The sequence below is a fragment of the Colossoma macropomum genome, unplaced genomic scaffold (assembly GCF_904425465.1).
Source record: "Colossoma macropomum unplaced genomic scaffold, Colossoma_macropomum, whole genome shotgun sequence".
Lineage (NCBI taxonomy): Eukaryota > Metazoa > Chordata > Actinopteri > Characiformes > Serrasalmidae > Colossoma > Colossoma macropomum.
The window spans coordinates 26,596,630-26,612,050 of record NW_023494785.1 but is presented as its reverse complement, the minus strand read 5'-3'; positions in this window follow the sequence as shown (position 1 = coordinate 26,612,050).

The following is a 15,421-nucleotide window of genomic DNA, read 5'->3' as shown; positions in this document are numbered from 1 at the left end:
CTCATACCACAACCACAGGCTGACGACATTTGAACTCTTGTAATACACACTTGTCTGCTTGTTCTGCTAATCACTGTGTAGCGTTGCTGTCGAGTCAGTGTGGTCACACCCACATAGTAAGTTGTAACTGATTCAACACTGAAATATGGTTGTACATTAATTTATGGTCAGTGTTGAAAAATCAACATTGAATTTATATTGATATTTGATTATTTTGTACAACAATGAAGTAGTTAAACAGCTTTGAGTGCTTTTCAGTATTAAAAATGTGATGCTGAATCTACATTGATATCAGGAATACGTTTCAAAATTGAATAGTTGAGGTTAACTCAATGTTATGTTAGCTTTGTAGATTCAGTGTTGATATTTGGTTGGTTGACTCATTGTTAGATTTTGAGTGCTTACAATGTTTTATCAGGGGAATATTTCAACATTTATATCTGAGTAATTGATTCAGCATTGAAAATATGATCGGTTTACATTGATATAAAATCAGGTATCCAAGTTACAATAGTAATTTAAGTGTCCTTTATCTCTTCAGGGAATATAGCCTTTGTAAAAGAGGAAATTTGAGATATCTGAATTGCAAGGTGCTAGTGTAAGTTCAAAATACTCAGAAAGGAACAAATTCATCAAAAAAGTAAACTGTGTAAAAGTAAAAAGTGTCTGTCTGGGGCTCCTGAAACTATTATCATCACAAGTTGGTAGAATTTGTGCTTGACAACACAAAATCATATAACACTCCTGCTTTATGGTCTTTTCACCTCTATTACATGGCTATGTCTTATTCGCAAAGGGCCGCAGGGTTTCATTCCAAACAAGCTGGCACACCACTGAAGTTGTTCTACAGTGTCTGTTAAATGCTTAAAAATAAAAGATGTGCTGTATTTTGTAAATACTGAACTGAATTCAGTGCACTTTCAATGTTGAATCAACACATAAAATCAACATCAGTACTAAGACATTAAATCAACAATTATTCAACTATCACAAATGCTGTTAAATCAGTGTTGCATCAGTGTTCAATATGGTCAGTTTTCCAATGCTGAATCAATGGCCAATACAGCAAGCAAGATCAATGCAGAGATGTATAGTTTCTATGGTTTTGCTCACCATTGAATCAACATTCTTTCAATCAAAGTTTGCTATCTGTGCACTGGAAATCAAATCTGAGCTCCAGAGAACCCAAACTGATCCAAGATCAACTCATGCAGGGAGAAATAGGACACTGAAACATGAACTTTCCCTGATGTCAGTGTGAGGAGTCACGCCTAGAGTTTATTCCATACTACTGGTTACGGTAACCATAGTATTCAAGTATGTTTTATTTTTAAACCCTTCAATACAGAGCCTAGTAATGTGAGATGTTGGTGGAGGTTCAGTGCGCAGCGGATTGAAGTGGACTCTCTGCTTTGTTCTGTTAAAGGATGAGGAGCCTCAGGCTGGCTTGTGTCTGCATGAGCAGAGAAAAGTGGGTCGATCAGTGTAAAGTCACCTTGAATAAGAACGGTGAAAGACCCTCAATTATCCAGACTGTTCTAACTGATGGAAAGAGGAGAACTTTAAATGACACACTGGACAGAACTTAGTCTATATGGATCAGTAGACAATGTTTTATTCTTTATGAATAAATAAAGGTTGTTCATAAGGTGCAGCATGCAAGGTCAACGAGTCTCTTCAGAAAATGTGCACATTTCATTGCTTACACACACACACAATGGTCAAATTGTAAAATGTGGATGGTGTGGTGGTAGTAATGAAAGTCAGGTACACTTAAATGAATTGTTTTAGTCTTATAGCAAAGAAAAAGGCATTTTTAATACCTCGGTATTAGAACACATTTATCAGTTGCAGCTGACTATGAATGTAGACACCTTGTGACAATCTTACAATGACTTTTTCTTTGCTTTTAGTGCATTATAGACAACTTTGTTGCAAATCGCGAATATAGATAGAATTGGTTAAATGTCTAATATAATGACATAACTCCAGATGAGACTGAAGGGTGTAGGAGTGGCAATTTTAGAAAAGGGGGCCATTTTTGTTAGTTTTTTAGATGGGGTGATGGCATCTCCTTGCATCTCCCCTTTAATGGAGCCCTCCATACACAGACATGGATAGGTCAGGCTTCTTCGTACCTCAAATTACACTGTGACGTCAATTATTATGAGTTTATATGGCACACTCTGTCTTTCAAGCACACACACACGCACCAACAGCATTTGTCTAAACAACCGTATTGACATGTGGAGTGTTTTGACATCAACGTCAGTCTCAAAAGCTTTGTCCTCTGTTAATGTTTCATCTCCATGCCCTGCATTTACCTAGCTGTCATTGCCAACTGCTCAGCAGAACACATTAACACACTGACAGGTCTTTACATAGCAGAGCTTCCTGTCTGAACCCTCAGGATCTTCTAATGATTTATGTAAAAGAAAAAATCATGTCTGTAGCTTTGATTTACTTTTTATGTAATATAATTATCATGCTTGTTGTATTTAAACTCTGCATGTATTGTCATAAGCTTGATTGGAAGCAAAAAGGTTGAACGCTCAGTAGAAATTATCCAAAAAGGATTTTTTTCTTTGCAATATGTGTTTTTTTCTGCATGTATAGATACAGCCAAGCCAGCGCTCCTTTGTGTTAGGACTTCAGGAGCCAAACTGAAAGCCTGATGTGTCAGATTATCCACCAACACAAATAAGAACTGATAGTGGAATCAACTGATCATGTTTTGATTTACATTGGGTGGGACCAATTTTGTGAGAAAAAATATCACTCTAGGGCTACATTCACATTGCCAGGCTGAAGTGGCACAAATCCGATTTTTTGCCGTGATTTGACTTAGATCTGATGTTTTCAGGGCTGTGTGGACACTCAAATCTGTTTTTTTCAAATCCGACCTGAGTCACTTTCATATGTGGTCCTAGATCGGATACGTATCCGATTCGTGGCCATGCGACCATAATGTGAACGCTCAAATTCATGTGCTTTTCTTCCACTGTGCATGCGCCATAATTCAGCGTTACCATGGCAGCAGCGCCAAACATAAGTTAAAGCCTGTAAACGGTGGAAAAGAAACACATCTCACCTTTTCCGCGTTCGTCTCGCTCTAATAATGAACAGCCGAGAGATGTTCAGAGTTAATTATCTTCGCTCGTTCTGCTCGTTAGTTTGTTTGCTGATGATGCACATGACCCACGCGATTCATTTACGTGACGTTACTGAGTAGGATGTGCGCATGCGGGTCATTTCAGGGCGCCGGTTCGTTCGTATTAATGACAGATTTGTATTACTTACCTAAACGAGTGTGAACCATCCTGTCAGAGAGATCGGATTAGAGCAAAAAATCGGATTTGAGCAGAGAGGCTTGTAATGTGAACGTAGCTTAGGTCTTCTTTAAGTCCTAGGCCCTCAAATGGCTCCCTACTTCTTATACACTACATAGGTCATTATGACTTCATGCAACCAGTGCACTGTTAGATAGAGATAGAGATCTTTTAGACATACAGTGCACTATATGGGAGTTTTGCTATGACATACATAGTGCACCACATAAAGTAAAGAGCCATTTGAGATTCACCCCTAGATACGTCATTGACCGCGAGTGTGGCAGTTTCACCATGTGCTTCAGTCAGTTGTTAGGAAAAGAGCATCAGCAATGCCAAGGTTGTTTTTATCGGAGCTGAGAGCGCTTTCCTCCATACATTTTTAATCAGGCATTTACCCTGGTGTCCCATATTGCCTGATTCTATAGCAGCATACTGATCTCTAATGTGAACTCAGAAGAACGACGCCTAAAAAGAGCCTTGTGAGCGGTAAAGTTGGTCTCTTTTTTGCATTTCTGATTTCCTTCTTCAGTTATTTTGGATCGATGGAAACAAACATGTTAATATGTATAACTCAGCTCTCGTGTTGTCTTGTGAAATTATTGCCCTTTAAAACTCGTAGAATATGTTGATTTCTGTGGACTGTAACCGCTGAAAGCGAAGGGAGCGTCTATAAAGTACATCACTAACAGTGATCATCGAAGTCTACACTCCAGTATGAGGCCCCACGAGCTGATACAGGCCTTTTAGCAGGTAGAACACAAATCATGGCCAGCCAGAGTTTTTAAAATGGTTTTTAAATCTATAATCATAGCTTATAAAACAGTGCAGTTTTCCTGTTTGCCTCTTGTTAAGTTAAAGTCCTTATTTAATTATATAATGTTTAAAGCTAAGCAATCCAAAAGTAACAGAAAATAACCAGGTTACATTATTTTAGTATAGTAATCCTTTGGATTGGATTACAGATTAATTTTTAAGAGGTAATTAGTAATCTGTACCAGAATACATTTTAAAAATAACCCTCCTAATCCTGGATGTATGTTAATATGGAATATTTTACAAGCTTCAAATGTTTGCATTTAGTCTAAATGTTCAGTAAAAAGATGTTCATGTGAATTAGTTTAGTGCCTGCATACTAATAGAATCCCATTGGGGTGTTAGCAGAAATCAACGTTGTAGTAGAGGTATTTCTTTTTCTCGTTTTAACAAGGCCCAAACTGAAGGACTAGCATTAATAGTCACTGTTAGCCACTGCTGTTTGATGTGTTCTATGGCTGTTTGTAACTGAGCATAAGAAAGATGCTACACTGTGTAAAAAGCACTGATGATGTTGGTGATCACTGTCCAACTAAAACATGGATAGAGAAATTTGGGCAATACTGAACTGATATGTGGAGCAAAACGATGCACTTAGGATTCACACTAGCTTTTGCCAGGCCGACTGTGGGCCAGGCCTGTGTTTTGTGATCCCCTTTGGGTATAGATGGCATGCAGATGCTTTTTTGTACCTCTAGGTGTCAGTGTCGTCATATCTGTAATACTGATGCAGCTGCAGTAACACTGTCTAAAGGTTAAAGATAAGAATCGCAGTGGCTTCAAATAAATAAATAAATATATATAGCAGTATAACCAATGGACAATACACTCACCGTGCACATTAGAAACTCTTTGTTAGATATTATTAGATACTTTGTAGGTCCGCCTTGTGGGATAGTGCTGCGTTGAGAATGCTTCACCAAATAATAACAGGTCAACAGTGGTCCTGTAGTCAGAAAATGACCAGTGATGAATGAGGTGGCATGTAACTGATAAATTGTGCATGAAAGAAGATCTGTACCATCTGTAATTGTACACCTATGTTGTGGACCTATACGGCAGGTGGACCAAGTAGTCCGTGAGTGGAAGTACAAGAAAGGAGTTTTTAATGATGTGGGCAGTAAGTTTATATTGTAATTGAGCACAATATAATTGATCATCTGTTAAGGAGTATTTCATACAATGTCTTAAATAACTTGTTTGCATATGTATGGGAAACAACCTTCAGTTCTAGACAAAGGTCATTGTACTTGAGATGTAAATGCCAAGCATTATGGAAAAATCACCTCAGCATCTCAAAATGAAACTGTTATGTTTCTCACACAGCAGGGGTCTCACCAGCAGGGTTTTGGCTGTTGACTATTTATGCTGTCATTCCTTCCACCCAGTAACAAAGTGCTCAGCTATCCCAGACTAATGACCACAGGCTCCACACATTTTTCCTTTAATTCACCCAAGAGTTCCCATGTTCTCCTCTTAGCCCATTCAGAATTTTTTGTTTTTGTTTTTTTTTTCAAGTTTATTATTCCTGCAGTTTGACTTTGAGCTCTGTTTTTTTGGAGTCATGGTTGAATTGTTTGTCTTTATGTTGCTAACTATTTGATGAGTATTTTTCCTCTATAAATTCTGTATTGCTTCCAACACCACCACTTCCACCCAGTGGTGGGTTAATTTGTCAACAAAGCATTGGTTCACATTAAAGGTAAATGTTTTACATGAATGCAAAATTGGCTTCTAGCCTCATAGCTGATCTGGGCAACCAGCACAATCAGAATGACACAAAACACTCACTTTTATTCACCAATTAAAACAAATGGGACATTGGGCAACAGTTAACCAAATAACTATCAGAATAAAGTGACAGTGTTGGAAATAACTTACATATGATGAATGACAGATATTCATGATTCCTGTTTACCACAGTAAGCCAGTTATATAGACCACATTTCAGAATCACATCAGTGAATTATAGATGTCACTCATTTTAGATTGCATTTAATATCCTTTTACTCTAGGAGTGAGTAATATGATAATAATTATTGCTGTTATGATAAATTACATTACATCACAATATGATTTCTGAGTATATTTTGGATATCATCAGTATTCAAAGAACACTGACCAACTGCATGTTTCATTAAAAGACAGCAAAATTAGTCCTGTATAAGTGGATTTAGTGCAACACAGTGTATGAAATGTTGAATGATAGTCATTGTATTCATAATTTTTGATAGTATGGCACTGGCACTACTGCAAGTGGCACTACTGCCTCTTTTTCCTGTTCTAATTGATTAAAGCTCAGATAATGTAAATATCTTGATGGATGATATGTGTCATGAAGATGTCTTGAAGTATTATGATATGCCCCCCCCCTTTTTTACTCCCCATGTGTTCCATAGACTATTCACATAAAGAATCAAACTATTAATCAAACTGTTTACTAAATAGGACACAGATCTCTTTCTTTAGGCCATGACATTGTTTTGCCCCTCTAAGCACAAGAGTCTACCATTATACCTTGTACCAGGAAATAACAGCCCATAGCTTTTGCTGGCCATTTACCCAGAAAAACATTTATCAGAGTTTCTAAGAACTGCTTTCTAAGAAGCATGTCTAGGAAAGTACCACAAACAAGCATGCAGTTTACCTGCAGAGCCACAAAAGCAAAACCTTATTCACACTTGCTGCTTTTGTTTTTGAAGTTCAGCTCCGGTAGTTTTATACTTACCCACTTTTGTAACGGCAGTAATTAATCAATAATATGTTACTCTTATTTTGCACAACACGTATGAACAGATTTCTCACACCTTTGTTTGTGCAGAGAAGGTGGAGTGGAAACACTGAGCCTTTGTGGAGGTGTAGTGAAATCATTTTTGTGGCGAAGCACTGCTTGAGTAACTTCAGCTTAGCTGTAGCAGTTAGTGTAAATGGCTGAATGCCCTTGGGACGGAAGTATCTTTAGTTATGCAAGCAGTACCAGCTATCACTTGTGGCCTGTTGTAAATAAATGAACTACAACCCAGAAAGCTATCAGTCATTATTAAAAGGCTAAACATTTCTGATTTACAAACCCCAATTCCAGAAAAGTTGGGGCATTATGTAAAATGCAATAAAAACAACAATGTGTGATTTGTTAATTTTCTTGACGTAACGAGTCAGACTTAGTCAGATGCGTGCGGATAAAATGTGAAAAAGAAGCTTTACTAGTTTGTCTAAAATCCACAATCGAGGTCGAAAACCAGGCAAAGGTCAGAACCAACATGAGCCAACAGTGTACAAACATAACAAAGATAAATCCAGGCAACCAAAATCCAAAAAGGGCACAGGCAAAAGGGAAAGTCAAAAAATACAAACAATGAGTCAGATAAAAAAAGAGTAGAACAGAACACGGTCAAGAACGCTCAGTAGCTCATTGAATGAAGCAATACCTCGCAACTAAGCTATCCTAAAGCTCGGGCTTATAAACCAACTGGATCTAGTCACGTGATATACACAATAGGTGAAAAACATCAATATAGTCAGGGGAGGCTGATCTCTGATAGACCTTAAAGTCACATGTTCACCCAGAAGGTTCTGAGAATTGGAGTCTTGAGAGTCGTGGCTGGAGGGATGCGTGACACTTGAACTTTTATTATACTGACAAAAGTACAAAGAAATGACATTTAATGTTTTGGCTGACCAAATTGATTGTATTTTGTAAACATAAATACGTTTTGAATGCTTGCAATAATAATGCTTGCAACACATTCAAAAAAAAGGGACGGGACGGGACAAAAAAAAAAAAAACGTTTATAGAATATTCAAGTTACACTGTTTTGAAACATTCCACAATAAGATGAACTGGTAACAGTTGAGGGTATTCTGATTGGGTATAAAAGGAGCACTCATCAGAGGCCCAGTCTTTGCAAGTAAAGATGGGTCATTGCTCACCATTTTGTGCCTTACTTTGTGAGAGAATTGTCCAAACAGTTCAAAAACAACATTTGTCAGTACAAGAATGCAAAGAATTTAGGTCTATCACTATCTTTCATAATACTGTAGAAAGATTCAAGGAATCTGGAGAAATCTCAGTTCGTGTAGGGCAAGGCTGGAAACCACTGTTGAATGTGTGTGACCTTCAAGCTTTCAGATGGCATTGCATAAAAAACTGTCATGCTACTGTGTTAAATATAGCCATATGGGCTCAGGGGTACTTCGGAAAACTGCAGTCACTTAACACAGTCTGCCATTGCATCAAGAAATGCAACTTCTATGCAGAAACACCACAGAGTTCTCTGGGCCCGAACTCATCTCAAATGGCCCGAAACACAGTAAAAATATGTGCCATGGTCAGATGAGTCCACGTTTTAGCTTGTTTTTGGGAAAAACATTGTTGAGTTCTCTGCGCCAAAGATGAAAGGGATCATCCAAACTTTTATCAGTGAAAGGCGCAAAAGCCAGCATCTCTCATGGCCTGGGGTGCATCAGTGCAACAATTAGTGTCCTCATTTCCCAAGCGAATAAAAGGGTAATCAAAAGGAAAGGTGACATAACCCAGTAGTAAACAAACGTTTGTCCGATCTTTTTTTGAGTGTGTTGCAGGCATCAAATTCTAAATGTATTCATATTTACAAAATACAATCAAGTTGTTCAGTGAAAACAATGGAAATCTTTTCTTTGCACTTTTGTTAGTAAAATTTAGGTTCAAGAGAATTAACAAATCACAGATTCTTGTTTTTATTGCATTTTACAAAGTGTTCCAAGTTTTCCAGAAGTGGGGTTTGTACATATTCTCTTCTGTATTTACATATTCTCTGAACAAACATTTTCAAGTTACAGACTGTGCAACACACGCTTTACTTTAATTCACATGGCTAATTTACAGATTCTTCTGAAAAAAAACAGTCTTCAAAAACTCCAGATATGATGGAGACTGTATGTCATATAAAGGTCAGCCCTAATGGAGTAATCATAATTAGGCTGAATTTAAAGATTCACAAGAGTCACAAGCTCTTTATGTGTCAGAAACTGGACGCCATATAAAGGTCAGCACAATAATCACATGTTTAGACAAGAGTTGGTGTAGGAAGATTCACAATAAGTGCATCAATACACTGATGAAACATGTAATAGTGTTTAACAGAATTTCATGTGACCAACATGTGTCTGTCTTTTTAATGTAATGTGAGGAGATTGTTCATGGTCATTTAATTTACCTCAAAGTACTGTATATGAGGATCTGTTTACTTTAAAGAAATGGGGAAACTGGTATTTTAGAGCAGTGATCGCGCTTCCTGAAATATGTGGAAGTAATTCAGAAAAACTAATGGTGGCCCAGTGAAGGCCTTGCTCATGCAGTGACAGTTCATGAGGTCAGTAAGTTTGATGGTTCAGTGTGATGCATGTTGGTCTGAGGAAGAATTCGACAGACACTTTAATAACAAATGCTGATCTGGTTGTTTTCTACACAGATCCTCCCTGAAGTGTCTGGAGGGATTTTCCTCAGATCTTCCACTCTAGCAAAGGTCAGCCACACCCAGCAGGTAGCCCTACATATCTCATGCAGAGCTTAAATAAGGTTATGAGTAATCTTCCATCATTGTGCATGTACATGATTTGCTGTAAATGCACTGGCAGCTATGATGACTTGTTATGCTGTACATTTTACCATAACTCTTCTGTTACACCACTTCTGACAAGACACTCATTATTCCAGCTTGACTAAAACTGCTTTGGTTTTATTGCAACACTTCATGTTTTGACAAAGACTGTATCAACTAAGCTATGTAGTTTTGAACTGCATCTACACAGGAGACTAAAACTGCTACAGTTAGGATTGCCCTGTTCAGCTTGACTAAATATGACTAATAGCCTAACACAGTATTTTCGTAATACAAGATATCTTGATGAGCTCTCATGTGAATCATTGTATGAATAACAGTTTTACAATTTAATCTTTTACAATACTAAGGAATGCGGTTAACTCAACAAGTGCACAGAAAGATCGTTTCCTTACAGCACCTGAGTGGGGGCAGTGGGGTGACAGTGTTCATTTTGAAACTTTTACTTCTCACCTAATAAAATCACCTGACTTTACCCGCTAGGCCGCTCAGTGCCCCAAGAGTGACTTAAATTCTCAGAACTGGCTGTGTATTCATTTGGAGAGAGACAGAAAGCCACAATCTGAGCAGTGAAAACAACTTGAGTAAGCAGTATTCATACCAGACCTATAACATGCTTTGAACAGGTTTTATTACACACCTATATAACCTATGATTAGCTCAGCCAGTTTGCATTGAAGTCCCTATAGTTACTGAATAATAAGCCTAATTGTGTAATTAGCCTGGGATTGTAAATGATTAACAAATGAAAGTGAAATCCATTATGTTTACACCAGTTCTGCAACAACTATTTTCCTATTTTAAGGCACTTTGAAGGCAAAACGTTTTCATGTTTAGTGTTTTCAGATTTGGGTTTTTTAATGGGGCAACAGATTAAAAGTCTGAATGTTATTAACAATTTCTATTTTTTATTTTTAAATTTATATATATATATATATATATGTATATATATACACACACACACAAAATCCAGCATTGTACTCTTAGTCTCATCAAGAAATTAATGGTTTAAACAGTTTATTGAAATTTAAAACTCATTGGTCTCTTTGTAGGATCTCATTTACCATCTTTCATGGAAACCACTGTCAATGATCAGGACTAAGCATCTAGACGCATCTGTTATTTATAACTCAGTCGCACTGTTTTGCACATGAACACGCTACTTGGCACGCTTTCTGTTTGAAATGTCATTATTTTTCTGTACTAATTCAGTCTTATATAATTAGAACTCTGTAGAATCGAGATCTTTTTAACATGTAGAATATTGAAAATCAACTCAAATCTTGACCTCAAGATAAAGATCACAGGCATTCAGTAGTGGTTTTCAGTCTGGCCATTTATGCACAGAGATTTCTCCAGATTCTCTGAATCTTTTGATGTTGTTATGCACTGTAGAGGGTGAAATACCTAAAATTTTTGCAATCGCTCACAGAGGAACATTATTCTTACACTATTTGATTTTTACTTATGCATGTTTTACCTTTACTGGGTGCTCCCTTCATACCCAGGAATTAATGCATCACCTGTTTCATAGTCTTAAACTCCCCTGCCCCAAATCTTTTTGGAATGTGTTGCAGGTATCAATTTCAGAATGAATTTACAAAAACCAATAAAGCTAAATGTAAAACTTAAATATCTTGTCTTTGTTCTGATTTGTTTTTAAATAAAGGTCGAAGTAGATTTATAAATCACTGCTTTGTTTTTCATCAGCAAAGACTAAAAGGGTGATTCTTAGGGTAAACCAGCTGTTGTTCACTAAACCATGAAACTTGACTGTGCAGGCTAGTTGTTTAGCAGGTTAGTTAGGCTTGTTATGATGTGCAGTGAACTAACAGGCTAAGTTTCTCATCATGCCCTGTGAAAATAGTAGCATTTGAGGCTAGTGGGATGCATAGTTGGAAAAAGCATGTTTGTATTCACTCATAATGAATATGCATAATGAAGTGGTAGGCTTATTGGGTCAAAATTTATTTGTTTATTTGCTCGCACTGTAGAACCCTATAAGGATTTCTCATGCATTTTTCACCTCCTGAAACAAATTCCTCCACAGAGTTTAGGAGTGGGGAATATAGGAGAAGATGATGTTGGAAATCTGCCTGTTATCATAAAAGCAATAGTGGACCAAAGCAGCATGGTAGAAGTTAACATTGTCCCTGATTACAGCACACGGGACTCAATCATCCCCAATATCAAAGACCGATGAAAAGTGATCAGGTGGGCTGTGTTCAGTGGTATAGGACCTTATGCTGGATGACTGCTGCTGACATTTTCGCTGTGCTAAGGGGGCAAGAGCCACCTCCTAAAACAGTGAGGTGCAATTTGTAGTGACAGCTCTACTGGTGAACTAAATCAGAATCGAAGTGTCCTTGACCTAAGAGATAAAACTGACCTTTAAAATACAGCATTCACAATGCAAAAACGTGCTTTGTTTTCTTGAACCCCAATGACATCAACACAAATACAGACCACAAAAAGGTGGTGTACTTACATCCCACATTCCCATGCAGTATTATAAAAGGTAATGCAGTATACATGTGTGTGACAGCGGTGCACATGTGGTGCAAATCAGGCAGAGGACGCAAGTCTTCGATAGTGACATAGTGGACCATAGGCATAATGGAAGACATGAATGGACCATAAACATTTTTCTTGCCTACCATGGCTGTACGCTTCTGCCTACTATGATTATCTTGAGGTTTTTAAGTTTGCTGTGTTGTTTTTCTTCATCTTTGCCAATGACAGCTGTCTGAGTCTAACTTAGTCGTCTTCTTTGGGCCCACCTACTGGGCCTGTGTGCTTTAACCTAGAATGATTAGGTTTATGTTTGCTGAGTTTTTCACAAGCTTTATAGTGAATGATGGGATTGTGTTGGTTGTGAAACCAGCGTTTCCGGTTGTTTTGTGTTACCATAAGGTAGAAGAGTTGAGTGATGACTGTACAGCTATCAGGAATGGGCTATAACAAGTATGGTGATGACTGTACAGCTCTGAGGAAAGGGCTATAGCCGGTACTGTGATAATAGTTAAAACATTATGGAGGATGATGACATGTCTGAGCCGGTGGGCAGTGAGAAATGCTGACCTTAACTAACTTAGCTAGAGTTAGTTTGTGTCATAATAACTGTCATGATTGTGACATTTAAGATCAAAGCTTTCTCCAGTTTTTTAATTTTACAGCTAGCCTCCTTGGTTATCTCAATGTAGCATATAAATAATAAATAAGAGTAAGAACTAAAGGAGATAACAATGCCTAGATTTAAAGTTATTTGCACCCAGGAAATGCTGTGTGTGTGTGTGTGTTGTGCAAACTTTTAAAAGAGGGGAATGCTACAATATATAAATCACATATAGTAGAACATAGTGTATAGCTCTCTCGCTGTAAATAGAATTTTATTTTCTCATTGAGTGAGGAGATTGGCCAAATCAAACGTCCTCGCAGGCCACACATTGGGCAGCCCTGCTTTAATGTGGTAAAATGTCGTCAAATTCACATGTCCAGTTTCTTTCAAGACAGCGTTCACCTCTGTATTTTCCTAAGAGTCGTTTGCCAGAACTGCACTCATGATGGCATTTTTTTTGTCCAGGACTCTAGTAAAAACGTTTACTACAACCTCAGTTTTGTTTCAGTTCTACCATAAAACAGGAACATGGGGCATTACAGTGGTCTACATCAGTGCTGTGGTAAAACTACACAGGACTTTAATTGCATGTTCTAGAAGATACAGTAAATCAAACCCATTTTCATTTCTGTATGTCTAAATAACTGACTGCAGTAAAGCAGCTCAAATCTGGCTGAATTCTCTGCTCAGCTTTCCTTAATCAAGCCATGAAGAATCACATGCTCTAACACAGCATCCTAGATCTCACCTAAGTTGTTGCTTCTTATGCCTCTGCCTTTTCAACACTGTATTCCAAACAAAACATGACTTGCAACCCTTTACATAGATACTGGTTTCTGCTTGGAGAGTGAACAGTTCTCTGAACTGAGCTTTCCTAGTCCACATGAGCTCATAATTATGAATGCCTGTGCATTCCACATGAAAGCATGTGATTTTTCTTATCAGATTCACACTTCCTTATTTTGTGTGTTGTTTTGCAGCTTGTTTAACACTACCTGTGAGCTGCGCACTCTCAAAAAAGAGGTGTTTAAAAGCAACGTTGTGCTCTTAACCAAACACAAAGGGGTAACATGTTAATAGTAACACAGAATATGTTAAAATAGATAAAAATGTGGCAAAAAATGTATTTATTGTATGTATGTATTTATTAAAATTACATTTAGGGCTCTGTTTTCATGCCAGTGCAATTCAGTGACATGAGAAGTGGGGGTGCTGAGGGTACTGCCCCACCCTCTAATTTCAGGCTTGCAACTGTTAAAAATAATGAAAAAAATAATAATAATCATAAACCATAACTTCCCTTCCATTCCTTCCCTTTCCTTACCTAATCTTACCTTACTTTACCTTTCCTAACTTCACCTTCACTTCCCTTCTTTTGTTTCCTTTACTTACCTTACCTGTCCTTTGGTTACCTTTTCTTGTCTTCCTTTACCTTCCCTTCTCTTTCCTTCCTTCAGCTTATCTTACCTTTTCTTCATTTACCTTGCCTTCTCTTTCATTTCCTTTCCTTTTTGTACCTAATCCTACCTTACTTTAATTTTCTTTTCCTTTCCTTACCTCACCACACCTCACTTTACCTGTCCTGTCCTATCTACCCCTTTCCTTTCCTTTTCTTTCTCTAGCATTCCTTATCTTTCATCCCCAGTGTGTATATATGAATTACTAAAATAAAATTTCAATTCAGGGCATATTCAGTGTGGCAGCATACTACTTAAGATATTACAAAAACATTGCTAACAAAGCCTTTCGCAATAATTTAGTTTTCAGTCAGCTCACCACCACAAATGTAAAAGCTAATATTAGCTTCCTAGTTGTGAAAAGAAATATATTTTAGGACAATAGGAAGTGAACATGAGTCAGAGATGTTTGAGTGGGTTTGTTAACATTAGGGCACAAAGATTTTACTTTAATAGATTAAATTCCTCTTCTCTAAAACTGAAACAGTTTCTCATTCCTTTTTTCATCATAAGAGAAGTGTGAGCTAGAGGCTACCACATGCATGAACGTTGACTCATTTCTGTACTCCAGCATAACATGCAACATAATTTCTCTAACTGCTGCTTTTGGTGCAGCATCATCGATGTTCACTCTTATTCCTGGCTTTCCTTGTTGTTATAACAAGAATGCAGATGTCAGCATCCAAAAAATTCTATGCATTTTTAAAATGAAAGAAAATGTAAATATACAAATTTTAAATATGTGTGTGTGTGTGGGGGGGCTGACTGCGAGTGTGCTGATTATTTATCACTCTAATACAATGCACCTGCCTCATACCAACCAAACCACACAGTGTGTGTTATAACCCCACATTTTGTCTAGGCCGCTGTGGTGGCAGTAACATCCATCCATCTAAACCGCTTATCCTTCTGGGTCACGGTGGGGTGCTGGAGCCTATGCCAGCTGTCATTGGGCGGAAGGCAGGATACACCCTGGACAGGTCGCCAGTCCATAGCAGGGCTGGCAGTAACATGTGGCATTAAAACACGGAACTGGTGATGAAGAATTAAAAGCACGAGTAACCGACCAATAGAGCTTTTGGAGCCATTTAATAAAACCTA